General features: G+C 40.0%; 1 long non-coding RNA gene and 1 other non-coding gene across 2 annotated transcripts in view; both read right to left on the minus strand.

Moving 5' to 3' along the window:
* LOC136154253 (uncharacterized) overlaps window positions 1-2,498 on the minus strand; it is a 28,485-nt gene extending 25,987 nt beyond the window's left edge. The window contains exon 1 of the long non-coding RNA XR_010660501.1: window positions 367-2,498. This is a non-coding gene — a long non-coding RNA (uncharacterized lncRNA). The remainder of the gene's footprint in view (window positions 1-366) is intronic.
* Window positions 2,499-4,223: 1,725 nt separating this feature from the next.
* Window positions 4,224-4,295, minus strand: TRNAC-GCA (transfer RNA cysteine (anticodon GCA)). Its single transcript has one exon. It is a non-coding gene; the product is annotated as a tRNA-Cys (tRNA).
* Window positions 4,296-12,017: the final 7,722 nt, after the last annotated feature.

Genomic DNA, 12,017 nt, shown 5'->3' on the forward strand with positions numbered 1-12,017 from the left:
AATTAACTACTTCTATGCTATAAGACTCTTCAAAAATCCAAAGGGAAGTAGTTTATGAAGTCAATTTCAAAGTAAAAAAATAGTAAAAAAAAAAAAAATTCTTAATGCTATATTATTTGACTTTGAATATCTAAATACAAAAAAAAGTTTGAGGGATTTGTAAAAAAGAAATTGAAAACTTTAAGGAATTTTAAAGGAACCCAAATATGAAAACCCATTAAATGTAATTAAAATGAATTCTACAAATAAAGCCCCTAAACACATTTCCAGACTAGTCACTTAAGGCTGAAATCGAACACTAGCAAACCACATAATCAAACTATGTACCACTGACATCCAATAAATAAATAGAAATCAAAATCCGACCCCAGTATTAGCCACGGGGTAGGTGTTCCTCTTGAGGAAGGCAGGGATTCCTCTTCTGCCAACAGTTGGCCAACGATCATCTGGGATCCATTCTGGTCCTTGCCACGACTCACCGCCAAGTTCACACTTAGCAGGCATGGAGCACTGCCTCTGGCCACAGCGAGGAAGAGCAGGGGGCAGGGGAGGGGGAAGTGGGGGAAGGGCTTCGGCCACGGCACCAATGCAGAGGAATGGCGTGAGGTTCTGTCTGCACAACCTAATATCAGCACTGCAAGTGGCAGTGAAGGAGGGAAGGGAGCCAGTGAGAGGGGAGGGAGGAGGTGGAAAGGCCAAATGTCCTTGGAAAGACTTTGGTACCACCCACTGAGATTAGTACAAATGTGGCCAGTCCTGACTGGCTGAATAGAGACGGTAGCGAGGTGCTATGCTAACTCATCTAATTCCATCCTCCACTAACTGGCTGTGACCAATTCTACCACCCTTTCTGATTGGGTGAGTCACGTGGCAATCTAACACAGCCAATCCCTCCTTTCACTTTTTCCGCGGCAAAGCACGCCATCTTTAACAATGCGGCAGGGCCTCCTGCTGCAAAGCCCGGCAAGAATGTAACGGTCAAACACCCCTGCCACGATATCCACGTGATAAACTGCCATGACAGCCACATGACAAGGTCAGCCATATTGTCCCTGCAGCAAAATCTATCAGGAAACGCACACGGCAGAGACAAAAGCCCGCCATGTTTCAGACTGCGGCAAGTACTTAAGCGGCCATCTTTTACTATGTAACAGAATATTTCCACTGCCATGCTGCACACTAGAACAAAGACATCCATGATGTGGCTTCCCGCCACTGGAACACTGCAGCAAAATGGATCCGCCATTTTGAACACTCTAACAAAGCAGAGAGCCATGCTAAGCAATGCTGCAAGGTCAAAATCGCCATTTTGAACACTGCGCCTAATTCTTCTCCCGCTCATTTTCCATTAGACCCTTGTAATATGACATAGGATGATCCTATGTTTTTCCACCTCATGATACCACAATTCATGTCAAGCTCCTAACATGACCAAAGTCAACTCATTCAAAATATTTAACTCATGCAATGCATACCATTTCCTTTGCCTGTCCCATTATTCATCTTAACTTCCTAGTTGATACTTAGCACAGTTACCCTCAGCCAAGCTGGGCGGCAACTGGGCGGCAAATCTGAAGTGGCCGCCATCTTTCCTCCCCACCCTAACCAACCCTCTAGCCTAACTGCAAAGTCATCTCCAACCAAAGCTGTAGGTACACTCACACAACACAAACGATTAGCAGCAAAATTTTGTAGACATTGCAGATAGTACAACGAACCACAAAACCCAACACTTTTCCAAGCATATAAAGCCCCGATGGGTGATGTAAAACAAAAATCTAAGCAGGTATCCGTGGCCCCGATGGGCAAGGAAAAAAAAATTAAAGCAGGTATCCGAGGCCCCGATGGGCAAGGGAAAAAAAAAATTAAAGCAGGTATCCGAGGCCCCGATGGGCAAAAAAGAAAGAAAGAAAGAAAGAAAAACCACATTTAAAAAAGAGGCAGGTATCCATTGCTCCGATGGGCCAGAGGGTTAGGGAGAGAGGGGGTACACAGCAGGTATCCGAGGCCCCGATGGGCTAAGGAGAAAAAAAAAATTAAAAGCAGGTATCCGTGGCCCCGATGGGCAAATTAAAAAAAAAAAAATTAAAAGGCAGGTATCCATGACCCCGTTGGGTAAAAAATGATAACAATAATAATATATCTATCTACCTATCTATATACACACTAAAACCAGGCATCCACAGCCCCGATGGGCAAAAAATATAGAAAAAGAGGATAAAAAGAAAAAGAAACCACAAAAAACCAGAGGAGTCAACCAAAAATCATTCCAAAGAAAACGTCCTTTAAAATGGAAAATTGCCTAAAAATATCCCCAAGTATCTGTAAAATACTGAGAAGGTGTCAAGAAAATGCTAGAAGAAAGTTCAGGTTTTTAAAAATATTTTATGAATTTTTGGTGTAATTTTTTCCAAGAAATACACCATAAGGCATGGTTGGGGTCTGGAAAATGTTCCAGAAAGAACCACACGGGCAAAGAGATCCAATATTAATAAGCTTCCACCTCAGGAAAAGAAGAAATATGGCGGTCGCAGCAAAGTGCAGCGCTTTAAGAAGTGAGAGGGAGGGGACTGAGGGCGGAGGGAGTAGAAGAGGCGTGGCCTAGAAGATTGAAAGCCAGACATATTTGTAGTTTAGCCTGTTCAAAAATTTACCCAGTAACAAGAAAAAGAGAGCCCAAGAAAATAGCAACATACTAAAAAGAACATTGTACTGGAAGTAGGCTTCATTTCTAGTCCAGGAGCCATGACTTCAAAGGGTTTTCAATGGGTTCGTGTCTGTAAAATAGGGACGTTAAGTAAATCAAATTAGATAACTTATGCTAAAATTCTCCCAAACAGTGTAACAAAAGAAAACGTTTTAGTTTAATTTGGTTTTGAAATAGGAGGAAGGAGGGGGGTAGAGCTTTGATATGTTAATAAACTATCCAAATACTTCATTTAGTCAGAATGTAGAACTTCTCCACCAGACATAGGAACCAAAGAAGCTAGGAAGGGGTAATACATTAAGGTTAGAACCCTCTTCAAGGGACTTTCCCTTCCGTTATCTAATGTGATAGTGAAGGTTTACTCGGAAAAGAGACCTATAAAGGAAGAGACCTATAAAGGAAGAGACCTATAAAGGTTACATGATGTGCTCAAAGTCACACACTGTAATTCTGAGTCAGTGTATTTTCTACTTCAGCACTCTGCATTTCTGTGGCCCCTGAAAATATAAGAATGGAAGTGCTTCTAAGTGAGCAAGAGAGAGGAAAGAAAAATCATTTCACAGAATGCTGATTTAGCCCCTAACTAATCTATATTAGTTGTAACTTTTAAACTGTGAAACCTTAATCTTCAGTATTTTTTCTACTTCCTCCGTGAATCTGATGACCCCAACATTGAAGTAGTCATAAGAATACAGTAGTGAAGTTCACCCGCTGCTAGTAACTGATAGGAAAATGCTCATACAAAAGCCAAAGCCGCCCCCAGAAACATAGCTATTTTGGTGAGAAGGAATTAATCTCATAAACTGTCCTATATTGTTTATCAGAGAAATAACAGAGAACCTGAGCGACTGAACTGAGGGAAACAACTAACTATTCCACACAACTCCTAGAAAATCAAAGGATACATTGCCCTCCCAGTGGCTGAACTGGAAAGTGTAACTTAACCCAAATACTAACAGGTAACTATGACCTCCAGTCTCCAAGTAAGTTTTAATGTATGCAAAATTTTCTTCCTTAAATGACACACTCCATCTTCTAAGTGCTTTTGGTTCACACAAAATGGTACTCTGACTTGTCATTCCGAATAAGGAATATTATATTGTAAAAGTGGTGTAATTTTCCACTGAACCCTTCCTGAACACTCAGAAATTAACCTATGAAGCAAATGCCTTCAAACAAATCTGCTATACTCTCCAAATTTGGGGCAGGAAATGGGATTCATATATATGGTATATGTATTTCTGCAAGTCTTTAAGATTTCACCTTAATTTAATCTTTCACAAGTTTCTAATGAGACAAATAGAGAAAAAGGTCTTTCATTGCATAGAGTAGTAAATTGAGGTTGAGGAATGTTATTTTCTTTGGTTCTGATTTAAAAGCTAGTGGCGGTTTAGTCGCTAAGTCGTGTCCGACTCTTTGAGACCCCATGGACTGTAGCCTGCCATGCTTCTCTGTCCGTGGGATTTTCCAGGCAAGAATACTAGAATGGGTTGCCATTTCCTTCTCCAGGGGATTTTTCCCCACCCAGGGATTGAACCTGGGTCTCCTGCTTTGCAAGCAGATTCTTTACCAACTGAGCTACAAGGGAAACCATACCTGAAAAAGGCAATAAATAGCTACAACCACTTTGATAATGTTCAGTCAGCACACACAAAAAAATGATTTGATTATGTAAGTAGTTATTATATAACACCTGTGATTTCAACCTAGACTAATCAGCAGGAGGTAAATAGCAAGTCAACTGTAACCAGCAGCGACACTATGCAGAGCAGTCCTAAGCTCCTTCTGCATAGGACACTAACTAATAGTATCATCCCGAATCTGACCTCACTATAGAATTTAACCTGTTTCAACTTAGTGTGTCTTTTACACAGGCTACCAATAATTAGGGTAACTAGGCCTGTCCAATTGCATCTTCTACAATTGTGGAAATGTTCTATACTTTTTAGACCTTGGATTAGGGAAAATGTTCTAAAACAAACCTCAAAAAGCATCGACTACAAAAAAAAAAAATTGATAAATTTGAATTTTTGAAATCAAAACCTTTTGTTTCACAAAAACACCTTAAAAGGTGAAAAGACAAGTTATAAACTGGTTGTCCTGTAGTTCTTCAGCTAGGTCCTGGTTCCAAGAGGGTCTCCAGATTATTCCCATTGACTGTCACAGTAATCTTTCATGGGATCGGGCGAGATTAGGCCCCCAATTGGTGTTAACATGCTAATTTGGGGTACTCGCATTCACATCAGACACAAGACATTTAAGGCTCTAGATTACCAAGGTCCGATGCCAAGACTTGTGCTAAAAGAAATGCAGAAGACACAAACAGCTTCTAAAGAGCCTTGTTCTGGAAGTAGTAAGTGTTGCTACCTTTTTCCAGTAAGGGAAGACGTGAAATTAGACAAGTATGGTTCATTTGACATTAAAAAACATGAAGAAGTGGTTTCGAGACCTAAAAATGAAGAGATGGTATTCAGCCCTTATGAAGAATTTCCACATGAACTATTTAATAAACAAGCATATAAGTACCTCTTCTCTACCCATCATTCTAAATCTTCATTGCTAAATCACTACATCTCTCTTGGGGCAATGAGTTTTATAGAAAGAACTACGTATATAGAAAGGTAAGCCCCCGAAACACATGCTTAGGGTCCAGCATTCCCTGCAGCAACCCAGCACTGTCTTGCTGTTTATCAGGTTCAGGGTTTATTTATCTCCTTCCTGTTGCCTCCTTCCCGCACTTTCAGCCCACTTCACTTTCTTCCTTTCACAGCCTGGCTTTACCTTCAGTTCTGCTTGACTTCATTTGATAAATCTGTTGGGATCACAGGTTTGGATACAGAGACACTAGAAGAAAAAGTGACATGCTGAAAGTCAAGAGTTGGACCGAAATGGGATAGTCTCAGCATATTTTCTGGGGCTGTACCCTAGCTCTGCCCACTCCCTCTACTTTGGTTCTCCCAAATGTAGGACACACAGCAGGAATTATATGTGGGTGGGGGGAGGATTCAAGTTCGCTTTTTAAAAGACTTCGATTGTTTTATTTCTAGGCTCGTTATTTTGTTAACCTATACCTCCTCTCCCCTGCTCTCATAGTTCGAAGGCCAGGGGGAGAGGCAGGCAGGAACTACCTGATTGAGCCACCAGATGGCAGCATGGAATAATCAAAGAAACACTGAGTCGCTTGGGGGAAAAGAGCTAACGTCTTATACCAAGCTCCGCTAAGGTCTGAGTCAAAGGAGAAATCGTCTTATACATGTTCAGTTAAGAGTGAAAGAAAAGTACTCAACTACCTCTAATCTGAACAGCCCATATTAATGGGAGTTTGTCCATGGCTTCGCTTCGACTCGTGCCATTTAAAGAGGACTTTGGTAAAGCATTCAGAGTTGAATTAGCAGGCCAATGGGGAAGTTAGTAGTTAAAGGAACCAGGGCATGTTTTGGAGAAGAGAATACTTGAGGAAGGCCTCTTTACAACTCATGAGGACTGTCTGCAGTGGGAGAGAGATGATTAATCTTCTGTGTAGTTCTGTGCTGCTCTGTGCTTAGTCGCTCAGTCGTGTTCAACTCTTTGTGACCCCATGGACTGTGGCCCGCCAGGCTTCTCTGATCATGGGGTTTTCCAGGCAAGAAAACTAGAGTGGGTTGCCATACCCTCCTCCAGGGGATCTTCCCAACCCAGGAATGGAATCCAGGTCTCCCACATTGCAGGTGGATTCTTTACCATCTGAGTCACCAGGGAAAGCCCACAAATACTGGAGTGGGTAGCCTATCCCTTCTCCAGGGGAACTTTCCAACCCAGGAGTTGAAACTTGGTCTTTTGCATTGCAGGCGGATTCTTTACCAGCTGAGCTACCAGGGAAGCCCCATGTCTGAATATTTTGAGTTGTCCAAAGATGGAACAGTCTACTTCCAGAATTGGTGAGATGCCAATCCCTGAAGGTATATAAGCCAACGGTGGATTCTATGGGGATGCTATGGAGAGATTGATCAGATAAAAAGTTGGGCAACATGCCCTGAGGGTCTTTTAACTAGCTCAAGATTTTACTAACCTCCTCAGAGTATGTGGGACATCCCTGTAGTCCTGTCCCACCACACGCATACACACACACACACACCACTTATAGTGTCCTTTAAGTGTAGATCAGGATGTTGGGAGAGGTTTTTATGTTTATCAAAAAAGAACAAGAGAGTTTATGGAAGTCTGCAATTTATGTTGAAATGCATCAAAGCATAAGAAAAGTTAATAGACTGATAGAGAGATTCATAGAGAAATGGTTATGAGATTTAAAACAAGTATAACAACATGTCTATGGTACAATTTTTGTGGTAGGTCTTCACTGTACTATTCTTTTATATTTTCTGTGTGATTGAAAGTTTTCATAATCAAAATGAAATGTTGGGGGGAGGGATGACATCACTAAGAATGAAGGAGAGGAAACTCCAAGGATTTATCCATCCACTAAAGCAACCACCATTAGGTTGGGGAAAACTATTAGAATCAACTTTTTCAGAACTCTGGAATCTAGGGGAAAAAAAAAAAAAAGAAACAACTAAGAACAACCAGAAGAGTGCTTAATGAAGAAAGATTGCTTTAAAAAAAAGAGAGAGAGAGTATTATGTTATTTTTTTGTACACACTTACCACTCCCCATTTCTCACCTGGACATCTGCTATGGGGGTGGCAGCATGCACAACTATTGTGGCTTACTTGTGTCAGGGGGAAGAAAATGGACCTTGTTTTACAATTTAAAAAACAACCTTATAGACATCGCTACAATCTAACAGAAAAAGACTTTACCTTCTTTTTTTTTGTAAGGTTATAATAAGTGATTACTATTATAATAATGTGACTACTATAATTACATAGTAATAAGTGATTATTATGATCAAAGGCTAAAAATTAGATAACCCAGATGAAATGGGAAAATTCCAAGAAACACACAAGCTACCAAATCTGGTTCAAGAGGAAATAGAAAACCTGAACAAACCTATTCCAAGTAAGGCAGTTAAATCAGTTATGTCAAACCTTCCAACAAAGAAAAACCCAGGACCAGATGGCTTCACTAGTGAAATCTACCAAAAGTTTCAAGAATTAATACCAGTTAAAAGAGTAGGAAATACCTCCTATCTCATCCCATGACACCAAAGCTAGACAGAGACGTCTTAAAAAAGAAGGCTACAGACCAAGATCCCTTCTGTACAAAAATGCAAAAAGTTTCAACAAAATACTAGCAAACTGACTCCAGCAACATATTAAAAAAATTATAACCATGAGTAATCAGAATTTATCCCAGGAATGCAACAGTGCTTCAACATATGAATATCAATCAATGTAATACTATACCACATTGATGAAATGTAGGAAACAACATGGTTATCTTAATTGATGCAGAAAAAGCTTTTGATAAAATCCAATGCTTTATCATCATAAAAGTCAGCAAAATAAGAATAGAAAGGAACTTCCTCAACATGATAAAGGGCATTTATTTTTTAAAGAACCCAGCAAACAGGAGACTATTAGTGAAGATCTGAAAGTTTTCCCCCAAAGATCAAGAACAAGACAAGGGTGCTTACTTCCCCCATTGCTATTCAACATTGTCCTGTAAGTTCTAACCAAGCAATTAAGCAAGAAAGAGACATAAAGGATATCCAAACTGGAAAAATAGAAGTAAGCTTACTTCATTCATAGGTGACACGATCTTTTACACATGTATATAAAATCATAAACATCCAGAAAAGTACTGCTAGTGCTAATAAATCAATTCAGCAGTAGTGAAAGATGTAAAATCAGTTGTATTTCTATACAGTGGCAATGAACAATTTCAGAAGAAAGTTTAAAATATTATTCACAGCAGCCAAAATGGAGAAATCTCCATACTGTTTTCCACAGTGGCTGCACCAACTTACATTCCCACCAACAGTATACTAGAACTCCCTTTTCTCCACACCCTCTCCAGCATCTGTTATTTGTTTTCTTTCTAATAATAGCCATTCTGACAGATGTGAGGTGCTATCTCACTGTAGTTTTGATTTGTATTTCTGTGGTGATTAACCATGCTAAACACTTTTCTTGTGCCTGTTGACCATCTATATGTTTTTTTTGGAAAAATATCTATTTCAGGTATTATGCCCATTTTTATATGGTTTTTCATTTTGAATATGAGCTATTTACTTATTTTAGATACAAATCCCTTACTGGACATATCATTTGCAAATATTTTTCTCCCATTTAGTAGTTGTGTTTTTTTTTTTTTTTTTTTTTTTTTGCTGATGGTTTCCTTTGCTGTGCAAAAGCTTTTAAGTTTAGTTCTAATTTTTTTTTATTTTTGTTTTTGTTTCCTTTGCCTAAGGAGAGAGATTCAAAAAATATATTAAGACTTCCTGTTTTCTTCTAGTTTTATGGTTTCCAGCCTTATATTTAAGTCTTTAATCCATTTTGAATTTATTTTCATATATGGTATGAGAAAAATGTTCTAATTTCATTCTTTTACACATAGCTGTTAAGTCTCTGGGATCACCTTGGGGAAAAGAAGAGAAACCCAAACAAAATCTTAGGAGCAAGGTCATTTATTAGACTTTAAAAATAAATGAAAAGGGGCTTCTCCGGTGGGCCAGTGGCTAAGACTCCATGCTCCCAGGGTAGGGGGCCCAGATTCTATCCCTGGTCAGGGAACTAGATCCCACATGCAACAACTAAAAATCCTGCATGTTACAATGAAGACTGAAGACCCCATGTGCCACAACTAAGACTCAGCACAGTCAAATAAATAGTTTTTAAGTAAAAAAATAAATGAATAAGATGGAGAGGAGGAAAAACAGACCTAAAGACCAGCCACAAGTGGTGTATTCCCTAAAGTACTAAGCAGTAGTAACAATTTCAGGGGACCCAATTCTACCTTGTCTGAGCTAAGGGCAGACATAATCTGATGAAGAGGCATCCAGGAGTATGAAGGGATGGATCTTCTCAGAGAGTTTCTGCTTCCATAGAAATAATTAATGAGAGCAGAAAGCCACAAATTTAGAAACCAAGAAGTTAAATAATACAGGAAGAGAAAGAAAAAAATACTCTAATTCTCAGCTCACTATTTCTGACTTTTCAAGTATGGGTAGTAGATGCCCTGTTCTTAGAGGTCAGTGCCTGTTTGTATGTTGGGAGATTTTGGAAGACTTGGGAGACTTAGATGAAAAATGAACCACCTTCTGTTTTTCTGCATTGCCCACACTGCTGCTGTTCACACTATTATTACTGCCCCCCCCCCATCCCCACTGACTTGAGTACTGTAGTTGAGCCTGTCACCAAGCTGAGTTTTCTGGGTTCACTTCCTGACACAACTTCTGGAAGGTATCAAACATACTCCCTGGCAGAGAGCTTGCTATCTGAGTCACTGGGAATCTGTACAATGTCTTCTGATGACAGAAGATGGTTCCACAGCACAGGGTCCCCAATCTCTGGGATCTAATGCCTAATGATCTGAGATGGAACTAATGTAATAATGATAGAAATAAAGTGCACAATAAATTCAATGCACTTGAATCATACTGAAACCATCCCCCCAACCTTGGTCCTTGGAAAAACTGTCTTCCCTGAAACTGATTCCTGGTGCCAAAAAGTTTGGGGACCACTACTGTAAGATAAACAGTATTTTTATTATCTGAGTTTTCCTAGAAAACAGAGACTTGGGCAAGGATTAAGAGTTAATGCCTTCTATGGGAAAGACCTTCTCAGGACAGTAAGAATGAGGGAAGAGGGAAAAGCGAAAGAGTCAAGAAAGGCTTATTGGCTACCAGCTGCATAGGCATGTTGAGGCTCATGTCGATCAAGGAACAGGAGGTGCACGAGATGGTAGCTTTTATAGTCTGTGACAATGTAGACACAAACCAAGTCATCAACTCATGAGAAGGAACAATTGATTTGCTCAGGGAAGATGACAACATTACTATTCTTTGCATAAATGGAAAAAGGTGAGGCTGAGAAGTAGAATGAAATATGGATGGATGCCAGAGAGTTTGGTTTGTAGGGGCAAACATGGGAAGAGCATGATTATGGCCTGGAGGTCTTATAGGCAAAGCTGTCCAAATACCTGAGTTGGAAAAATACAGATGAAGGTAGGGTCATACTGGGTGGAAATAGTGGGGAAAGAAAAATCAGTTGATAGGACAAAGCTGAGTTTATCTTTACCACTTTAAGGAAGAAAAATGTCTGAAAGGTCCATATTCATACTTTTTGCTTGCCCTCCACCCCCAAATTCCTTGAGTGAGGAAGATTAGAGGTTGCTACTCTGAATAAACACTAAACAACTTCTCTGCAAAGTCCTTAAGGCTACATTTACTAATGGGGTATTTTCCACCATTAACACTCTGATCAGCTGTGCATGGTTTTGGAAGTTCTGGGGGACAATCTCAGGTGAAAATCTCTGTTTAAAAACCACAAAGATCCACCTAACTTATTTTCTCTTGTTTTGCTTCTTGGGAAAACATGTGAATAGAGATTCATTTTTTAGTGTGAGCGCAGAATTCTGGGATGCCAGCTATTAATCACATATGTGCGCACAAATGAACACCCTTCTGAACTTGCAGTAGTTCAAATGTGCAGCACTTGGGACTAAAACCTTAGGGCTTCTCCTTCAACTCTTATCTCTCCTTGCTCCCCACCTTCCCTCCCACTCCTTGACACTCACCTCAGCACTTGCTTCTATCATTCTACCCTAATATTTTAACCCTACTCACTTCCCACACTTGTACCTACATTCACCTACTACTTATTTTCACTTACTCCTCTTTTCTTTCCTATCTTTTCTCTCTCATCTCTTACTTTCCCCTCACAGCACAATCCCAAATCTCTAGGCTTCTTTAGGAGCTGATCTAAGTAGGAGTTTTCCTCTTCATCAGAAAGATCAATCCAAGAAGAAAGATAAACACATTCCAGACTATGTCTCCTTTCCTTTTATCTTCTCTCCTCTGCATTCCTTCTCCAAGTCTCATTTACAAATGGCATTGTTTGTTAAAATCAAGGTTGAGGCATTAAAGACTAAGAAACAGGGAATTCTCTGGCAGTCCAGTGGTTAGGACTCTGCTCTTTCACGACCTAGGGCTCAGGTTCGACCTCCGGTTGGGGACCTAAGATCCCACAAGCCCCAAACCATGGTCATAAAAAAGAACTAAAGAACACATGAAGATGTAGCTGGAGAAGTCAAGGATAAGTACAGGCCTTCCCTGGTGGTCCAGTGGTTGAGAATCCTCCGGCTAATGCAGAAGTCATGGCTTTGATCTCTGATCTGGGCAAATGCCACATGCAGCAGAGAAACCAAACCC

The sequence above is a fragment of the Muntiacus reevesi genome, chromosome X (assembly GCF_963930625.1).
Source record: "Muntiacus reevesi chromosome X, mMunRee1.1, whole genome shotgun sequence".
Lineage (NCBI taxonomy): Eukaryota > Metazoa > Chordata > Mammalia > Artiodactyla > Cervidae > Muntiacus > Muntiacus reevesi.